The sequence below is a fragment of the Monodelphis domestica genome, chromosome 2 (genome assembly GCF_027887165.1).
Source record: "Monodelphis domestica isolate mMonDom1 chromosome 2, mMonDom1.pri, whole genome shotgun sequence".
Taxonomy (NCBI): Eukaryota; Metazoa; Chordata; class Mammalia; order Didelphimorphia; family Didelphidae; genus Monodelphis; species Monodelphis domestica.
Window position 1 is genome coordinate 441,269,457 of NC_077228.1, and position 21,952 is coordinate 441,291,408.

At 37.7% G+C, this 21,952-nt stretch overlaps 1 protein-coding gene across 1 annotated transcript in view; it reads right to left on the reverse strand.

Annotated features, from left to right (window-relative positions):
* Positions 1-21,621, reverse strand: part of TAGAP (T cell activation RhoGTPase activating protein) — a 136,795-nt gene extending 115,174 nt beyond the window's left edge. Inside the window, exons 1-2 of the mRNA XM_007484842.2 lie at positions 21,230-21,621; positions 1-8 (exon numbers count right to left, since the gene is read on the reverse strand). The exon at positions 1-8 is cut by the window's left edge and continues 75 nt beyond it. The gene's annotated coding sequence lies outside the window, so the exon portion shown is untranslated. The remainder of the gene's footprint in view (positions 9-21,229) is intronic.
* Positions 21,622-21,952: the final 331 nt, after the last annotated feature.

Consider the following 21,952-nt stretch of genomic DNA (forward strand, 5'->3'; position numbering starts at 1 on the left):
GCTCTGAGCTGTTGAGGTAAATTACAGCAAAGCCAGTCATTGTTTACTCAGATACTATGAAGCTTTCATGAAATAATAAATGCTGTTGAAAGGGAAACAACAAACTGGGGTGGGGGGAGAATTTTGAAGCAAATTTCTCTGATAAAAATCTTATTTCTCAAATATATAGAGAACTGAGTGAAATTTATAAGAACACAAGCCGTTTCTCAATTGACAAAAGGTCAGAGGATATGAACAAGCAGTTTTCAGATGAAGAAATCAAAGCTATCAATAATCATATGAAAAAAGGATCTAAATCACTCATAGAGAAATGCAAATTAAAACAACTCTGTGGTACTACTTCATACCTATAAGATTGGGCAAATAAGACAATAAAGGAAAATGATAAATGTCATTGGGGATGTGTCAAAATTGGAAACTAATACATTGTTGGTGGAGTTGTGAACTGATCCAATCATTCTGGAAGGTAATTTGGAATAATGTCAAAAGGGCTATAGAACTGTGCATGTATTATGATCACATAAAACTACCCCTAAGTCTGGATCCCAAAGAGATAAAAAAAAATTTGGGAAAGGATCTACTAGTATAAAAATATTTGTAGCTGCTCTTTTTGTGGTGGCAAAGAATTGGAAATTAAGAGGATGTCCATCAATTAGAGAATGACTAAACAAACTGTAGTATATGATGGTGATAGAATATAATTGTGCTATAAGAAATGATGAGCAGGATAATTTCAGAAAAAAGCTGGAAAGACCTACATGAACTAATGCAGAGTGAAGTAAGTAGAACCAGGAGAACATTGCACACAGTAACAGCAATATTATAAGATAATCAACTGTAAAAGTCTTAGCAACTCTCAACAATGATCCAGGACAATTCTGAAGGACTTATGACAAAGAATGCTATCCACCTCCAGAGAAAGAACTTTTGGAATGTAGATCAAAACACACACTTTTTCACTTTAGTTTATTTGGACTTATATTTGAAGGTTTGGTTTTATATGAGCATTCTCTTACAAGAATGACGAGTATGGAAATAGATTTTGCATGAAAATACACATAAAATATAGGAACCGCCTGCAGTTCCTATATAATTTACATGTGGGTGGTGACCTGAGAAGGAAAATGGAGACTGTAGGAAAATGGATGAATAGATGATAGAGATAGAGGGAGAAACGCCGGAATAAAGACTCAGAGATGACAAGTTAAAGCAACGTCTGAAGCAAGTTAATGATGGAGCCAGGTCTAGATTCTAGGTCTGGAGAAGCTTGGTCCAGCATGTTTTCCCTGACAGTAAACTACCTCTCTTTTTAAGCTCTGCTCTAGCTACTGGAAGAAGCTCTCATAAGCTGAATGTGAGGTATATGGGAATATTTATCTCAGGCCCTCTTGTTGTTTAGTCACCCAGTCATGTCTGACTCTTTGTGATTCCATGGATGCCAATATTGACCATCAGATTTTCTTGGCAAAGATACTGGAGTGGTTTGCTATTTCTTTGCATATCTACTCACTTCTCATCAGTTTTGTTGCTATCCTAGTTCAGTAATATCTGATTCTTGGTGACTCCATTTTGGGTTTTCTGGGAAAAGATACAAGAATGGTTTGCCATTTCCTTCTCTAGCTCATTTTACATGTGGGGTGGCTGAGGCAAGCAACGGTATGTGATTTGCTTTGGGTCACACAGCTAGGTAAGTGTCTGAATCCAGATTTGAACTCAGGTCTTCCTGTCTCCAGGCCAGGTACTCTATCCACTGTGCCACCTAGATAAAATAGATACATGGACAGATAGATAGATATACACGGATGGTTGAGATACATGGATATATGTTAGATATATAGAAATAGATGACTGGTAAATATATATATATATAATACTATATAAATATGATTGATCACAAATGGCACTTTTCAACTGTCCAAAGAGAGAGCTGGCCCTATCTCTCTTTTGCTGAAATCAGAGCAATAAAGTCAGAAGTAGGAGCAATGGGTGGAAGGCAGTTACAGAAAGGCAGAGTTTGGTTTGACATAAAGAATGACTTTCTAGTGAAATTGGATTTGTTGAGTGGCAGGATGGTGAAAGGAACAGAGGGCTTCAAGGAGAGGCTGACACCATTTATTGGAGTGTACTCTGCTCTGGCTCTGAGTTCCTATGATTCTCTTATTGCAAAGTAAAGAGATCACTTTTTTTTTGGTTCCCCACAATAAAGAAGCCACTTGAAAGGTAGTTGATAAGGATTATAGGTTCTTCTGGTCACTTATTATGCGTATGCTGATAGGAAATACACTCATGGGGGTCCCAAAATCCTAGATCTCAAGTTCTTAAACAGAAGCAATTAGGTTAAATGTTCTATAGAACAATTCTTGTTCAGATGGGTCTTTTAAATATAGTTTCTGATCAAAAAAGCTCAAAGGGCTGAACTTTGCTTAAAAATAAAATTATTTTTTACAAAATCTGCAAATCAAGGAAAGTATATGACCTTAGTCCCTTTTTCTTAAGCCTTGATTTCTAGATCATATGGGCTAGTAAGTGAAGCATTGAATCTAAAGCATGGATCTTGTAACCATGAAAAAATATTCCAAATCAACTAATTAAATAAAAATTTCAAAAAAAGTGGAATACCCCATGTTTGTCTAGAAATATTCATGATGCAACCTCAATAATTGAAACATAGCAGAAATGGGAAGTCTTTAGATATACCTGATTTAAGGTCTATCCTTCTTTATGAAATGCCAGGCTTTCTTCTAAATCCCTGAGTAGTTTTTCTAGGTAGGATAACCCAGGTGTGCCCACCATGAAATGGAAGAAATGATAGAAACCAGGCTAGAGGGAGTCCCTTTGGGGATCTTTCTATCTTTTCTTTCCTCTTTCCATAGATGAAAGATCATCTTAAGCCAATCCTTGGATTCCCCTTGCCCCACAAATCTGGGATTCATTTTGCCCTTCAGAGATATGGCTACATCCTTGACTCTGAAGTAATTGTGATCTGTATTTATCCTCACCCACTCTTCTCTCTCTTTTGGTGATATCTCAGTTTCCTTTTTTTGTAAAAAGGGGGCATTGGATTAGACAGAGGTGTCAAACTTGCTACATATAAGTTACAAACTGTGGAGTTAGTGGAATCCAGGTTCAAATCTGGCCTCAGATACTTCCTAGTTAAGTATTCTTGGGTAAGTCACTTAACCCTTATTCCTTCACCCTTGCTGTTCTTCAGTTCTAGAATTGGTACTGACAGACGGGAAGGATTTTTTAAAAATGTAATTGGAAAATATTTAGTAAAATAGATAAAAATTCAACACGATAAAATGCAGGTGTATGGTTTTCTCAGTCAATATGTGACTCCCAGGAACCTCTTTCTATGTGGGTTTTGTAAATCTTGAAATTTCTCAGACTTGTGAATGTTAAAAATTTCCACATTGAGGAACCCTCCATTGGAACAAATTCCCTACTGGAAACATTCCCCATTTTGATGTGAGAACTCACCAGGATCAGAAATGGGAGGACCTCTACTCCACCCGTACTTAAGACTGCTTTAGGGGAGAAAACTCCTTGCTAAACAATGAAAGTACTTGGACCCATGCTTATAATAAGGCAAGGAGTTCTTTGAGCCATGCCTGTTTTTAGAATTGATACAATGGGATGCTAGGTACCTATAAAGGTCGAGCAGGTTTTCTCTTAATGGGATTAGTTGACACAGCAGTGTTTTCTCTGGTTCAGACTTACTGAGGGGATTAGTCGACTTAGCTGGAATTCAGATGGGCTGTCTTTTAGAAAACATCTACGGTGATTGGTAGATGGAAGAACTTAGGGGAGGTGACATAGGAAAAAAAACCCTATATAAGAAAAGGAATCTCTTAAGCAAGAGAGGCTTGGAGAGAGGTTCCTTGGAGATAGATTCTTTTGGAGGAGGCCCTTTGAAGATCTCTTGAGAAGAAGTCCCTTGGGAGGCTGACTCTGGCTGGAACTCCCTCTGGGGAGACTCTGTTCCTCAGACATCCTTGCTTAAGACAAATCTTGTGGTGAGTGAAAAAAAAATGACTGATTCTCTCTCTCTTAAGACTCAGGTCTAGGCCATGTTGGCTTAAGGCCCTTCATACTTATACTTTTTTCTCTCTCTCTCTCCTTCTTTGATTGCTCATTGGATTATTAATTAAAATCTCTATAAAACCCAGTTGACTTGGGTATATTCATAATTGGGAATATATTCCCTGGCGACCACCTTATATTTGATTTAAAACAAGACACTGTAGTAAAAACATTTTCTGCGGTCACAATTTACTCACCCACTCTTATATCTAGCATAATTTATATCTTCAACCATTTTAACTCACTACAGTTTAAAACATCAACCAATTTAACTCTTACAGTTTGATGGACTAGATAATCCAAGTCCCTTACAGCTCTAAACACCATGACCTTGGTCAACTCTCATTTTGTGGCTAAAAAGGAATCATGACCAAGAAGGGCAGCTTTTAGCAATATTTCATAGCCTGCTTAAGAATCCCTGCCTATTCCTAGAACGGAGTGAGTTATAAGTAGCAAATAATCATGGATCAGAGTGGGTAACTGAACAGCTTCCTAGTAATCACTGAGCCAGGCATTCATAATGGATTCATTGTAAATTGGTTACATGACACTACAGGATTTTATGACCAGAAAGCACCCTATCTAATCTAGCATTTTCTAAAATATTCTTGGACTTGAAATATATTGATAGAAATCTGTAAATGATGATTTGAGGTAATTTTGAAAGGGACATTTTTGGAGCAAAATTGAGAATTCATCTATTTTGAACCCCCATGAAATAACTAGAGTATTATATTTAGCATCAGAAGATCTGGGCTGCAATCTCAGTTCATCTATAGTCTATATACCTTGGGAAAGTAATTTGGTCTTAGTTTCTTTGTCTAAAAACTAAAGGGATAAAACTAATCAGAAGTGTTAGACACGTGGCCACAGTGTAGCCCAGATTAAAATGGAATTGGGAATTATTTAATAAAAAATACAATTGAACATAAATAATGTTAATATATGGTTTTATAAGTCAATAGGCAGCCCATGGAGGTCCTTATGTATGGGTTTCTATTTGAATTTGACACTACTGGTCTAGACAATCTCCAACATCCTTTCTTATCTAAGTATATGATCCTATAAGAGTGCTAGTTGATCCTGGATTCTTGGAAGGCAGAGGGGGGAAAAGGTAATGATAGAATAAATTGGGAATAAGGATTTCAGATGCATACATAATTTATATTTAGTACTTTAGTAGGAAAAAAAGGACCAAGATCACACTTTTTGCTGAGAATTCCTATTCATACTGTGTTTATTTTAAAATATATTTTGTGACATTGTGCTGATTGCATCAAAGACAAAAACACTACAAGAGATCTATATTTACTCAAAGGAGTCTGGCCTGTCCATCCACATAGGAAAATCTAAGTAGATGAACAATGTTTGTTACTCAAAAGTCAACATATAATTGGATGGATTACATATAAAGCTTGGACAATAGTCTGTACATCTAAGATAGCACAGAGGAGGAATGAACAGGGGCCAGCATTATATGGGAGGGGAAGGGAAGAATATGTTGTTTCTGGTAATCTCCAAAACACTTTTTAATGATCTCAGATTTTCCAGAAAAGCCAATGCCCATCTTTTAAACACTAACATTTGTTTCTGATATTACTATGACAGCAATGAAGCATAGAACATCACTGTCTTTGAAGAAATAAAGGTGAGTATGACATGAAGGGGTATAGATGGGTGTGGTGTGATCAGTCCACAACATGTGACTAGTAAGGAACCCTAAAGAGGCAGTAAAATGCATCATGAAGAAGTTAAATGAAAGGAAAAGAAGATAGGCTGGTCACATGGCACTAGAAACAGATGACAAGAAAACAAAGTGACCCATTGGTACCCTTGAGATGGTGGAGAAAATATAAGAAAGACTCCAGTATATTGGGTGGAGCTCCTGTGAAGAACTTTTAGAAGATCCTGGACAGAGCTGCATAAGATTGGCAGGCATGGATAGGTTGTGATTTCTACTAAGAGAGAGAATTACTGAATTGATGAGATCACAGATCCATTTAAGGATTTTATTGGTACACATGTTACATCCATCTATTCTGTGACAACCTCTTGGAGGGCTGAGATGGTTTCATTTTCATTTTCATTTTTGCATTCTTAGGGTCTAGCACAATGCCTGGCACACAGTTGGAGCTTAATGAATGCTTGATAAATTAAAAGGAATTGTGGAATATCATGGTACTGCAGAATATAGTTTGGAAAATATGGCTCTAGTTCAACTCTCTCATTTTAAGAAAACAGGAATTTGAAGCTCAGAGCAATTCATTGATTTACTCCAATTCACAGGCCTAGGTAGAGACAGAGTCAAGATTAGCACCCAAGATTCCTGAAAATTCCAACAATGTTCTTTCCACTACACTTAAATACTTCTTGAGTTACTAATCTCTGTCTAGGCACAGGATGATTTCATGTTGGAAAGGGTCTCTACAAGATCAGAAATATCAAAATCCAAATGAAATACAGAAGATCATACTGAAAAATTAAATAAACTATTTTCATCCTCAAACATTTATTGAACAACTATCATGCGCTAGGTAATAAAATTGAAAGTAAAAGAACTATTAAACTAATAAATAAGACTAGGAGCTGATATTTTGAAAAAAGCAAATAAAATAGATAAACTATTGGTTAATCTAATTTTAAAAAGAAAGAGAATCAAATTAACAGTATCATAAATGAAAAGGGTGATCTCACCTCTAATCTAGAGGAAATTAAGGCAATTAGTAAGAGCCATTTTACCCATTTACATGACAATAAATATGGCAATCTAGGTGAAATGGACAAATATTTTCAAAAATAGAAATTGCCTAGATTAACAAAAGAAGAAATAGAATACTTAAATAATCCCATATCAAAAAAAGAAATTGAACAAGTCATAAAGGAACTCCCTAAGAAAAAATCCCCAGGCCCAGATGGATTCACAAGTGAATTCTATCAAATATTTAAAAAACAATTAATCTCAATACTTTTACAAACTATTTGATAAAATAAGCAAAGAAGGAGTCTTACCAAATTCTTTTTGTGCCACAAATATGGTATTGATACCCAATCATTGGGATTCCCAACTGATTCCCAAGCCAGGAAGAAAAAAAACAGAGAAAGGAAAATATAAACCGTAGATGCAAATTTTTTTTTATATTGTCCAAAATGGGTCCTAAATTTTCTTTATTGTATTATAAGACAAGCATAAAGCCCTTTGCTCCTTTTTTTTTTTTGCCTTGTACAGCTCCTGTTTTCTGGTAAATAATGCTTTTTAGAAGCTGTACTGGCCATGTGGTCTACTTAAAGAATCCTAGAGATTCAACCAAAAAGCTAATCGAAATAATCAACAACTTTAGCAAAGTTGCAGGATACAAAATAAACCCACATAAGTCATCAGCATTTCTATATAATTCCAACACAGCTCAGCAGCAAGAACTAGAAAGAGAAATCCCATTCAAAATTACCTTAGACAAAATAAAATACTTAGGAATCTATCTCCCGAGACAAACACAGGATCTATATGAACACAACTACAAAACACTTCCCACACAACTAAAACTAGACTTGAACAATTGGAAGAACATTAACTGCTCGTGGGTAGGACGAGCCAATATAATAAAAATGATCATCCTACCCAAACTCATCTATCTATTTAGTGCCATACCCATGGAACTTCCAAAAATTTTTTTTATTGATTTAGAAAAAACCATAACAAAGTTCATTTGGAAGAACAAAAGATCAAGGATATCCAGGGAAATAATGAAAAAAAAATACAAAGGAAGGGGGTCTTGCAGTCCCAGATCTCAGACTATATTATAAAGCAGCAGTCATCAAAACAATTTGGTACTGGCTAAGAGACAGAAAGGAGGATCAGTGGAATAGACTGGGGGCAAGCAACCTCAGCAAGACAGTATATGACAAACCCAAAGATCCCAGCTCTTGGGACAAAAATCCACTATTTCATAAAAACTGCTGGGAAAACTGGAGGACAGTGTGGGAAAGATTAGGTTTAGATCAACACCTCACACCCTACACCAAGATAAATTCAAAATGGGTGAATGACTTGAACATAAAGAAGGAAACTATAAGAAAATTAGGCGAACACAGAATAGTATACATGTCAGACCTTTGGGAAGGGAAAGACTTCAAAACCAAGCAAGAATTAGAAAGAGTTACAAAATGCAAAATAAATAATCTGGATTACATCAAATTAAAAAGTTTTTGTACAAACAAAACCAATGTAACCAAAATCAGAAGGGTAGCAACAAATTGGGGAACAATCTTCATAAAAACCTCTGACAAAGGTTTAATTACTCAAATTTATAAAGAACTAAATCAATTGTACAAAAAATCAAGCCATTCTCCAATTGACAAATGGGTAAGGGACATGAACAGGCAGTTCGCAGCCAAAGAAATCAAAACTATTAATAAGCACATGAAAAAGTGCTCTACATCTCTTATAATCAGAGAGATGCAAATCAAAACAACTCTGAGCTATCACCTCACACCTAGCAGATTGGCTAACATGACAGCTATGGAAAGTAATGAATGCTGGAGGGGATGTGGCAAAGTGGGGACATTAATTCATTGCTGGTGGAGTTGTGAACTGACCCAACCATTCTGGAGGGCAATTTGGAACTATGCCCAAAGGGTGATAAAAGACTGTCTGCCCTTTGATCCAGCCATAGCCCTGCTGGGTTTGTACCCCAAAGAGATAATAAGGAAAAAGACTTGTACAAGAATATTCATAGCTGCGTTCTTTGTGGTGGCCAAAAATTGGAAAACGAGGGGATGCCCGTCAATTGGGGAATGACTGAACAAATTTTGGTATATGTTGGTGATGGAATACTATTGTGCTAAAAGGAATAATAAAGTAGAGGAATTCCGTGGAGACTGGAACAACCTCCAGGAAGTGATGCAGAGCAAAAGGAGCAGAACCAAAAAAACATTGTACACAGAGACTGATACACTGTGGTACAATCAAAGGTGATGGACTTCTCCATTAGTATCAATGCAATGTCCCTGAACAATCTGCAGGGATCTAAAAAATACTATCCACAAGCAGAGGATAAACTGTGGGAGTAAAAACACCGATGAAAAGCAACTGCTTCACTACAGGGGTGGAGGGGATATGACTGAGGAGAGACTCTAAATGAACACTATAATGCAAATTCCAACAACAGGGAAATGGGTTCGAGTCAAGAACACATGTGATAACCAGTGGAATCGTGCGTCGGCTATGGGAGAGGGAAAGGTGGTGGGAGGGGGGGAGGGGAGGAAAAGAAAATGATCTTTGTTTCCAGTGAATAATGTTTGGAAATGACCAAATAAAATAATGTTTAAAATTTAAAAAAAAAAAGAAGCTGTACTGGCTCTCTGGTTCAGAGGCAGCCTGTTCTTTGTACCAAGGAAGCCAACACCCAATTCCCTAGGAAGCTGCACACCGAGTAACTGATGAGCACTACAAAGGACTCAGAATTAGTTTGGTTTGGCATTGTCAGCTTTCTTAACTGAGAGCCGGTTCTTATGTAGAGGCAAAAATTTTAAATAAAATACTAGTTAAAAGATTACAGCAAATTATCACAAGGATTATTCACTATGATCCAGTGAGATTTGTACCAGGAACACAGGGTTGGTTCAATATTAGGAAAACCATCTGCATAATTGACCACATCAGCAACCAAAATAATGGAAATCACATGATCATCTCAATAGATGCAGAAAAAGCCTTTGACAAAATACAGCACCCATTCCTATTGAAAGCACTAGAAAGTACAGGAATAAAAGGACCTTTCCTCAAAACAATAAGCAATATTTATTTCCCATGTGCTGGGTACTGAGGGTGGACAGAGGTGGGAGCCAGACCCCTACCCTCTGGGGTGTTATGATTTGGTTGTAGAATAAAGGACCTGTTCAGAGGTGATAATAAATAATAGAGGGTATAGCCGAACACTTCCAGCTGAGGTAGAGAAGGTTTCCTGGAGAAAGGCACTAAAGCCTACAATTCCACAAGCATTAAGTGTGTCACTTCAGTACAAAGTGAACGAAAAGAAAACAATCAAAGGATTTTGGCTTTCACATAGTAAAGTTCTCTCTCACATTCAGTCTAGTTCAATCAGTAGGTTTTCTAAAAGCTTAATATAATGAAGCCTGATTCCAAGCTCAGTGCACTTAGCTAGGAATATAAACTTTATTGTTTTGGGTAGAGCATCTCTGAGGTCAGCATTGTTGCTATGAAGCAGGGAGTAATGTGATATTGTGGGAAAAACATTGTGTTTGAACACTGTACTTAGGTTCTGGTGCTACTTCTGTCATTCATTAGTTGTAAGACAAGTTTCTACTCCAGGATTTCCTGATGTGCAAAAGGAGGAGCAGCTAGGGGCAGTGAGGTGGTGCAGTGGATAGAGCACCTAACCTGGAGTCTGGAAGACCTGAGTTCAAATCTAGCCTCAAACACTCACTAACCACAAACACTGACCCTGGCCAAGTCATTTAACTCTATTTGCCTCAGTTTCCTCATCAGTAAAATGAGTTGGAGAAGGAAATGGCAGACCATTCCATTATCTTTACCAAATAAAACCCTTAAAAGGGTCACAGAGAGTCAGACACAACTGAATAACACAATGAGGAGACTGGATTCGATGACCTATGATCCTGTGTCTAGATCCTTTCTAGGGTCATCCTTTCATCTCTTAATTCTATAAAACTAATCAGTTAAATTTTTGCTGTTCTTTGAGGGGAGGCAACATTAAAGCTAAAGAAACATGACTTCATTAGGGTCATTAGTAGTCTTTGAAAGTCAGGACTGCTAGAGATCAGATAGGATTTGATTCCATCTGGATCTAAATAGGACTGGGGATATTATAAGCTGCAACCCAATCTGTGCAGTCACATGCTACAGTTATGTCTACCAGTTGTCTCCTTGAGGGGTAACTTCTGGAAGGAATGGCTTTCCATGTTTACAGCTGTGAGTCATCAGCCAGATATGTCATTCTAACCTTTCTCCCTTCCCTTCTTCCCATCAGCCTTCTCGTGTCCCTCTGCTTCTCCTCTAGCCTCTGATGATCTTTCTGATTTCATATGGTTAGAGCAATTGGATCATGCTCCAGAAGTTTTACAGGAGCAGCTACATTAGCCCCCAATCTTTCTATGCTCTGGGGACCAGGTGAGAATTGCTCAGGAGGTCTCATGCATATGCTCTTCCCCAGTTACTCATATTTTGGACATCATGAAAATGAAGTGTGGCTAAGATCCCATAGCATATGGGGCTCCATATGACACAAATACAATCACTGTCAATCATTCCTATGGGCAAACAGGAAGAGAATAAGGGAAAGATCTCGATGAAGACACAAGACTTTGAGGATTAACTACCAGCTGGGTGACCTTGAGCAGCTCTAAAACTTTTTTTCATAATTTTCAAAAGATCAATAATTTACCTGGCAGATCCCAGGGTAAAATGTTTCTCTCCCTACTCAGGGCACTAGTCCTTTCCCTTGCTCATTCTGGGCACTCCCATCCCTGCTCTCAAAAAAGGCTCTGATAACAGTTTGAAGTTAAGTCCCTTCCAGAGAAAGCACAACTTTAAACCCAATCTCTAATTGTGGAATGAAGAGGGTTGGGGTTTTCCCCTTCCTTTTTCAAGAACTTGAGAGAGGGGCATCTAAGTGGCTCAATGGATAGAGTGTCAGGTTTGGAGTTGGGAGGACCTGGGTTTAAATGTGACATCAGACACTTCCTAACTGTGATCCTGGGCAAATCACTTCACCCCCATTGCCTAGCCCTTACCACTCTTCTGCCTTGGAACCAATACTTAGTATTGATTCTAAGATGGAAGGTAAGGGTTTTTTTTTAAAAAAGAGCAGATGCAAACTTATTTCAGAGACAATTTTTTAACTGTTTCTTCAAGCTCATTCTATAAACATTTTGTGAATACTGATGAACTAATTAGTTGGAATCTCATCTTTTTATTCCTGTATGTGCTCTCTAGTGGTAGGTTCTTAAACCTGAAGAAATGGGCAAAGGGGAGCAAAATTTTGAGGATGCACAAACTACAAAACGGAACAGTAATTGTATCTCTTTTTGCCTTCCATCTTTTCATTATTCAATGTCTAGGACAAATGGCTTCTTTTCTACTTCTAAGAAATCAGAGATTTCTTTTCAATAAAATTTTCAATGATTATGTTAGAGATACATTCATTTACTTTCCTCTTTCCCAACAATCCCTCTTATTGACATTCCTATGCTCTTCAGTCATGCAAACCACAATCTATCCATGCCTGTCCATTCTTTGAGCCTCTTGTTCATGTACTCCCATAAATTTGCAACTGGGAATCCATCCAGTGTGCTGAAGGGCTTTTTAAAAAAATCACCTATAGGCCTTCCTTTCCAATACAGGTTCAGGAGTCTTAGACGCTGAGTAGAAATATTTCTTTGACCCCTTTATTACTACTAGATTCACTCTCTACCACCATTACTGAACAATCTCTTCTCTTTGAGGTTCATTCTTTCCCAATTTATTTTATTTTTAAAAATATATTCCTAATTCATTATTTCCTAATTTATTACTCAATCTAGATTCTGGTGGCAGATATCTACATCTCCCCATGCCCCTTGGACCTTCTTCCTTGTTTCTTAGTGAGATTGGTGCCTGGTTCTCTTCCTTAATTCCTGCTTTTATACTAGGGGACTTCATTATTTGATGAATGTCAGTGTTCCCCTATATATCCCAACTTTACAGGTCCTCAATCTAATTCAGCTATTCTGCCACTCTACCATAGCTACACACAGAGATGGTTACACTTTTGATCTTGCCATCTTCCATATGTGTTCCATTTATCAAGAATTCTGAAATTACTTTATCCAAACAGTCTCCTATCATTCCATGTGCCCCCATGAGCCCTCCTATGTTCAGTCTCACCATGATTACAACTTCTTCACTTCTCAATACTTTGTCAGGTGGCTATACCTGCTGTGCCTATACTCGTTTCCTCTCCCAATCTCTATCCTTTAGTGATCATATCAAAGCACAAATGTGGTCATGTTTCTCTTCAGTCCAATCAATAGACTCCAGGAGTTCCCTATTATCTTTAAGAGCAAATAAAAAAAAAAACTTCTCCTTAGCATTTAAAGCTATTTATAACTTGCCCTCTTCCTACCTTTCCAGTCTTGTATTTTACTATTCTCCATATATCATGATTCAGCTACACTGATCTATTTTCCTCATAAGATACTCTCTTGTGTTCTGACACTTTTAGCATTACTTGGAATAAGAGAAAAGAAATAAAAAAAAATCCAGTAGGAAAGAATCCCAAATTTGGAGCCAGAGGGCTTGGGTTCAAATTCAGCCTCAGCCAATTACTAGGCAAATCAGTTCACCTCTTTAGGTCTCATTTCCTTCCTCTATATAAGGATGAAGTTGGACATAATGACTTTTGGAGTCCTTCAACTCTATCCCTTGAGCCTGTGTGCCTTGGTGTTGCAGAGCCCAACCCACTTATTTCCCACCTTCCTACCCCTTCCCTTGACCTTTCTAAGCCCTTGCTTGCTAACACCTACTTCTGGTTGGTTAAGTGCATTGTAAGAGAGTGAAGTAAAATTGCTTTTGGGTCTAGAAATGGAAATTTCCAAATGTACCTCCCACTGCTTGCATCTCCTCCTGCTATGCAACCATATAATCTTTGTGTTCAAACTATGCCAGACTACAACAGTAGTTTACTAGCATATTAGGATAGAGCTCTATTTGATTCTAGAAGTAGGAAGAAAGATGAAAACTATGTTTTAGGGGCTGTTAATGTACACTTGGAGCAGCCCTAATTACGAAACCAATTTCAAGAGTCCTCTTTCGCATGAGGATGGCTTTGACCTGTCACAGAACTAAAATTCCTGAGTTTGTTGCGATCTGGCTTTTATTGTTATTGTTGTTAAAAACAAAAAGCTGCCACTCCCCCAGATTTTCCTGTTCCATTTTGAAATCAAATCAACTGAAGCCTAGGGTTTGGGTGCCCCCTACTGGTAGAAGACTACCAGTAAAGACTTAGCCAAATTTCCAAACCATTCATTCATTGTCCAAAGTACCCAGGTAGGTAGAATCCAGGACTGAGTTTGACTTACAGTAGATCCTCATTAACAACAATACACAGTAGCTGGTTATTTAAGACCAACATCGATATTGATTAATTGGGGCCAATTCTTTGGGGTGTGAAAAGACACTAGTTGGAATGAGTGAAGTAGTTAGCCTCTGAGGTCTCTTCCAGATCAATATCTATATCCTATGACCAGCTTTAGGGAAAAGCAGAATTCTTGACTCTGGGCCTCAGTTTCCTAATCTGCAAAATAGGTCAATCTATTTAAAATATAATGTGCCTAAATCTTCTGCCCATGTTTTCAATGGCCCTAAAGGATATGGTAACAAATCTGGTAATAATAACAAGTTTATGAATGTGTGTATAAGAGTTGAGGAAAATTAAAAAAAAATTATCAAGAAATGTATGTGTGTGTTACTGCCTAAATGTTGTTTTGGGGTAAAGCTGCACTACCCTCACCTTTCTCCTCAGCCTGCCACTGCATATCAAATTCCTACAGTTAGAATAACCTCTTAAGGCTAAAACATGACTCCAGAAGAATCTTATTGAACTTATTGAACCAGATATGGGCCGAGTAGAGATGGGAAAAAAAAGTTCACAGATCTCAGGACGCATAGCTAATCAAATCAATTAGTTTGCAGCCTTAGAAATTAAGAGAAGGAAAAGTCTTAAATGAGAAGCTCCTAATAGTGGAAGTTCTTAACCTGAGGTCTGTGAACAGGGTTATTTTTTTTAATTAATAACTTTTAAATAGAATTGTTTCCCTTCATATTATGATCATTTTTTATCTTCTTTTGTTAACTTTTATTAGTTTGGAGTGGTCAGGAACATTTCTCCTAGTTAGAAGGTTTTTGAGCAGGCTGAACCTGTCCCAAGGGATGTGAAAATTTGCGGAGGGCTTCAACATTCACAAGAAGCCAAAAATGGAGGCAAGGCTTCCCAAGTAATTTGAGGGTAAAAAAGGATTAATTGGATTCTGACTCTAGATATTTAAATCTCCTGCCTCAATCAGTCATTGTAAACTTTCTAAATGTAGTTTAATCTTTAATTTGACTTAGTTTACCTACATGTTTCATATGAATTATCTCTTACAACAACCCTAAAAGATAGTTTGCTATTATTATTCCCATTTTACAGAGGAAAAAGATGATCCTGAGAGGTTAAGTGGCTTATACAACAATTCAATTTTAATACAAGATTTGAATGTAGGTATTCTTGATTCTCCCATGTACTGTCTACTTCACCACTACCTGTCTCAAATGGGCTACCAGTTACTCATACTATAGTAGAAATTAGTTTAATGAGTTTATATTTCTTCAATAGATTGAAATGTCATCTCTGAAGGAATAGATAGCATTCTGTGGACAGAAATGGAAGGAAGAGGTCATTTTGAACATTGCAGACTGCTGGGATAATCAGGCATAGGTCTATCTATAGAAAGGAGATTTGGGGGTTAGGTGAACAATGAGGGGGTGGCATTAGGAGATGGAAGAAACTAGAAATATTTTGCTATTGTTACGACATTTTTTCAGTCATGTCAGACTCTTTTTGACTCCTTTTGGGGTTTTCTTAGCAAAGATAATGGAGTAGTTTGATATTTTCTTCTCCATCTCCTTTGATAGATGAGGAAACTAAGACAGACAGGATTAAGGGTAACACAGCTCATAGGTGTCTCTAAGGTCAAATTTAAACTCAGGTCATCCTGACTCCAAGCCTAGCATTCCATCTATCACACCACCTAGCTGTCCTGAAATCCTATCTTTTTTCTCAATTCTCTTTTTAGTAGATCCTATGAATTTTTTGGTTATTTTTTAGCTACTACGAAAGAATTTTTTAAAAGTTATAAAATCAGGAAATAGAAGTGAAATTTATTTTGACTTTTAACAACTAGAAACAAAGACTCTGGATGGTTATTTTAAAAAGCTCATTGCCTGAATGAAATAAGCTCTATTTTAGTTTGATTGCTCAAGATATCAATTCTGTTTGTCTTTTCCCTCCTTCTCTACCCCCATAACTTTAACAGGAGTTGAATGATTCTGACCAAATTTGGGACAATTGCTGAGAGGTATTGAGATGTACTCTAAGTTCCATTAGTGGTTCGGCTTATCATTTGGAAAAAATATTTTCAAACTGGCATGATTGAAGCACTTTAAACCAATTGCAAAGTAAATTTGGTGTTTGTGGGTCTGGGCTATAAAGGGATGTAATTACACCTAAGGGCTACAGCTTACAAAATGATGGAGCCTGTTTTGTGTTAAATTGGATATAGAGCCTAGTTAAATGAAAAGGACTTGAAAGACTATCTAAATCATTCAAATGGACAGGCAGATTCTCTGTAGAGGCTGAGCTTTTTGAGATCTTCAAGCCCAGATTTGCCCAGCTGGGCAGCTTGATAAGACTGCTAGCTACTTCTTAAGAAGAGAAAATTAAGAGGCATATCCCATGACCTGAGAGTGTTTGCCAGCTGGCCTCCACTCACTAAGGCATTCCTGAGTGCCATACCTCTGGAAAACAGGCCAGTGAGAGTCATTCCAGACCAAAGCCCTGGCTTTCCTTCTGTGATGATACATGAAATAAATTAAATAGAATCATAAATCAGAAGGGACTTGCTAAAGGGTTTGTCAAAGGGGCATTTCTTCTTTTAGGTATAGGGTAGAAAGGTTTAAAGAATCCCAAGAGCCATAAAAGGAGGCCAGCACCCTTGTAATGGAATCTCCATGCAAGATGAGGCTTTCTCTGCATGGAGGAATTGTTTAAGAAAATACAAAATGATTTAACAATTTAAAAAGGACTTACTTAGTTGGATATAGAGAAGTTAGCCAATATTATAAGTTTCAAATCACTATTGATCCTCTACTGCCTCATCATGTTGGTGTTTTCCTGGCAAAGATACTGAAGTGATATCCCATTTCCTTCTCCAATTTGTTTTACAGTTGAGGAAACTGAGGCAAATACGGTTAAGTGACTTGCCCAGGGTCACACAACTACGAAGTGTCTGAGTCCAGACTTGAACTCAAGAGTTAGGTCTTCCTTATTCTAGGCCTGGCATTCTACCCATTGTGCCACCTAGTTGTCCAATGTCTTATTTATCTAGATGTTATAAATCATGGAACTTGAGTTCTCAAAAGAGAGCACAAGCTTCAGCTATAGACCCTATGACAGGCACAGGTATGAATAAATTGTGGGCTAAATGTGCCAACATACCCTGGAAATTTTCCCAGTAGGCTTGACTCCCATAGTTTTATAGCTTTTAAAATATTTTTATATACTTATATTATTTTTAAAAACAAATTTATAGCTAATTTTAAAAAAGATTCTTTAATTTGTTTTAAAATGATATATTTATTAAATATATGAGTCTAGTATCTATATTTTTATCATTTTATAGATATAAAGTCATTTGATATGTGGAAATTGGCTCTTAGGGGAACATAGATTTATAGGCAAAAAAGACCTTTGAGGTCTAATCCTTTTTCTTTATAGATAAGGTAACTGAGTCCCTAAAAGGTTTAGGGATTGACTATAGGTCTCACAGTTAGCACATTTCTGAGGCAAGATTCAAACCAAACTCTCCTTATCCTAAGACCAGGACTCTATCCACTGTATAATACTGCCTCTCACCCATAGGAGGGAAGTAAATTCACTCTCAACTGTATTGTCAAATCTTGTTCATATTTTATGCACACCTAAAGTAAATCACTGTGCCATTGCCCGATGGTCATCATACATAGTCTATTGACCTAGGGGATATGCTGATCATTACCAAAAGCTTGATCACCAGGTGATGGGAGATTTTTTTGCCAAAGCAACTTATAAAAACTATCTATACAGTCATAGAGCATCACATTCTGCACCTGAAGGGGCAGCTCCCACACTGATGAAATAACAGATCTTTAAAAACACTGAGGTAGAGGACTGCTGACCAACAAGATCCCTTCCAAAGGACTGAGTCACTGCCCCTAACAACAAAGTTCCTATGAAATGACCAGATTGCTTCTGTTTTTTTTTTTAATTGATCCTACTTCCAGTGAATTGATTTTGTTCTAATCAGCCCAAGTCATGGGCTTTCTCTGAACTCAGAAATTTGCTGGCCTGTAATGAGTTAAATTTAGAAATCCAATTCTGTTCTATTATTGCCTCAAAGAAATCTATTATCCTTGAGGGATATATATATATATATATACATACACACACACACACACACACACACACACACAAACTTAGCATAGTACCTGGCATATAGTAGCCACCATGCAAATGTTTATTTCCTTCCCTAGCCCTCCCCCCTTTTAGTCTTCTCTAGGGCTGTCAAACTGTAGATGCAAGGGAAAACTTCCAAATGTGCTAAACCTCAAATTAAAATACAACTGGGAGGCAGGTAGGTAGCACAATGAATTGAGCATGCACTAAGCCTCAAGTCATGAGAACCAAATGTGACCTCAGATACTTCCAAGCCATTGACTCTGGTAAGTCATTTAACCTGATTGCAAAGCCCTTGCTGCTCTTCTGACTTTGATTTGATCCTAAGACAGAAGATAAGGTTTAAACACACACACACACACACACACACACACACACACACACACACACAACTCAGAAATACTTAATAACAAAAATATAATACAAATAGATAATGCCAATGTGTGGTTTTTTATGCAGCAGCAAGGATCCATTTCCATTTGAGTTTGATACCACTGCTAGACAACTCTGAAACTTGAAGCTGCAGAACATCTTGAGCATTATTGGTAGAAGTTTCCTTCTCTCTGAATTCCCTAGATGAGATTAACTCATGGTATCTCTAAAACACAGACACAGACAGACAGACAGACAGATAGACACACACACACACATATAGTTCCTGCAACTTAATTGATATTGCCTCTACCAATGCAGACCAGCACCTTTCTCTGCAAAAGTCTTAGAGAATAACCTAGAACACTGAGAGACTAAGTAATTGGCCCAGAGTCACAAAAGCAGGATATGCCAAAGGTAGTTCTTGAACCCAGGACATCTTGATTTGGGGAACTAGTTCTTTATTCAGTGAACCATGATTGCCTCTACACAAACACACACACACACACACACACACACACAAGAATCTGGGTAGTAGAGTATATAGGGGTTGGTCTTGAAGTCAGGAAGAGCTGAGGTCTAGCCCTGTCATTGTCACATACTGACTGTGTAACTATGCACAAGATACTTCACCTTTTAGCATTCTGGGCAAATCTCTAAAATTTTAGGTTACTATGTAGTTGCCGATCCACATTGGTGAAGAAAGCTCCCACTATGGAAGACTGCTACACTGATGAAATCATAGGTCTGGACCAACTAAATAAAACCATTCACATTTACATATACACATGGATCAATACAAACATACAGGTCACAACACAATACATAGATGTGTCGTATATACACATACATGCATACATGTACCTGTATATCGGTTACTGTACAAATAACAAACCCAAAATATAAAAGAGCCACTATTGGAAGGAAACCTCCCATGAGTAAAAACTTAGAACTCTGGCCAAGGGCAGAGAGGGAGAGAAGGAAAGAGATTGCAAAAAGAGAGGCAGGAGAGTTAAACAACAGGCGTGTGCTTAATAGAAATGTAGTTTCTCCTCTAAAAAAAAAAATCAATATCTCATTTGTAGTGGCCGATTCTTTATAACATAAAGGCTCTTTAAAAATAAACAAATACTGAGAAACAAGTTGTCAAACATATTTGCCTCCACCTCCAATTTTGGTAACATTCTATCTAATGGACCCTCAGCAGAAACCTGCTTGGGTTCCCTTGCTGTTATTGACTGTATTCACAGGAACAAATGAGTTTAACAAAAATAGAATCAAATTGACTATTGTGAAACAATTATATTCAGTTACTAGCCACTTGTTAGACTTTCCTCATTCACTGATATATATCCACATTGTCTGGTAGGTTTGTACATGTCAACATTACCTTAAACTCTTTTCAAATGGCAGAAATGTCATAAAGAGTTCACAAAACTTTCCTTTTGGGGTTACATGTGTGTTTGCTGGGATTGTGAGATCTTAAACATGTGTACTTTTAAGCTTCAAAGTATGCCCTATCTCTTCCCAATCATTCCTGTGCCTTTGCCTTCCTGCCCAGGAACATTTTAGAGAACAGCTGGCATTCTCTCTGGGGGATCTCTGTCTGTATCCAACACTAGCTCCAATTTCCTAGGGAAATGCTGCTAGGAGGTGCCGAAAGGCCCCTGAGCAACAGAAGGGTATTCTGATTCTAAGTTTAACCTTCCCTCTTTTTCTCTGTGATTGATAATGTTGTTTGCTCAGCATGGATATTGTAAGGATTCCTTTAAGAGATCAGGTTCTGTTTCAAGTTATTTAAAAATCACATCAGACCTCTTATTGCCTGAAAAAATCCAATCTCACTTTATTTTATTTATTATATTTTTAAACCCTTACCTTCTGTCTTGGAGTCAATACTGTGTATTAGTTCCAAGGCAGAAGGGTGGTAAAGGCTAGGCAATGGGGGTTAAGTGACTTGCCCAGGGTCACATAGCTGGGAAGTGTCTGAGGCCAGATTTGAACCTAGGACCTCCCATCTCTAGGCTTGGCTCTCAATCCACTGAGCCACCCAGCTGCCCCTCAATCTCACTTTAAAAACTGAGTTTTCTTCCTCTAGGAATAAATATTGAAAGCTGAGGTCCCTGGATAAATGTTGAATCATGTTTACTCTTCCTTAAATCAAATAATAATAATAATATTTTACAACTCATAGAATTGGGCATGAACTGATAGAAAGGTTTGTATATTGCATCGATGGGGACATGATAAAGAAAATCTGTTAAGAGCATAGGAAAGCAAATATTTTTTAGAAGAGTAGAAAGCCTAAGTCATAGGTTAGTTTACAGTGTGGAGCTCAAAATGATTTTTATTACCTTTGCCTTTTTGAAAAGTATGACTTTAATTTGCTGTTGGATCCTAACTATAAATTATTTTTATTCCCCTTTTGGACAGTGACTTTAATAAAGTTGTGTCCCTGGAATAACATGATGCTCTTCTTCCCCAGAGCAAAAACCTCTTATACTCACCGGGTTCTTTATGTAAAGGTTGCCATCGTAGCTTCCCCTTCGTGCTGCTCCCCGAGACAGTGGACCGAGCGTGATGATGTTGGTTCAGCTTTCAAAAGAACTGAGTTTATAATCTCATGACTAAACCAGAACTGAGTAGTCAGAAGAGTTGACTAGCTATTCCATTCAAGGCAAATGAGAAGATGCTATTCCAAGCTGAGTGTACACACACACACACACACACACACACACACACACACACGCATGCACTCCTGCCAATTAGTCCCTCCTCATAACAAAAAAATCCAAACAGTAGATCTTGCTCACTGGCACTCTCTGAGATCCTATACTTTGACCTGCCAAGTTCTTAAGAGTCTCAAGCTGCAAGAATCTGTTTTCAGCATATGAGTGTGTGCACAGTATTGACCTTGTGCAAATTGGCTTGGCAGAGTACCTCTGGACTCAGTAATGGTGATCAGCTTGCTGACAGGCACCCTTGCCACAGGAGTCTATGTCAGGAAGGTGGTTTGGAAGCTATGTGCCCTTCCCCTTGATGTTAAACAGAAAGTGGTTACATGAATTACTGCTTTTTATAGAGTGCACAGGTGGCTCCAGTCTTCTCTCCCATATGGGCATACTGTGCTGTCTCTGGCTTGTATTCAGAAGGGGAGAGAAGCTTTCATCAACCTTTGCCTATTACTCACAGGATCTCAGAATTATAAGTAACCTGGGTGGCCCCCAAAG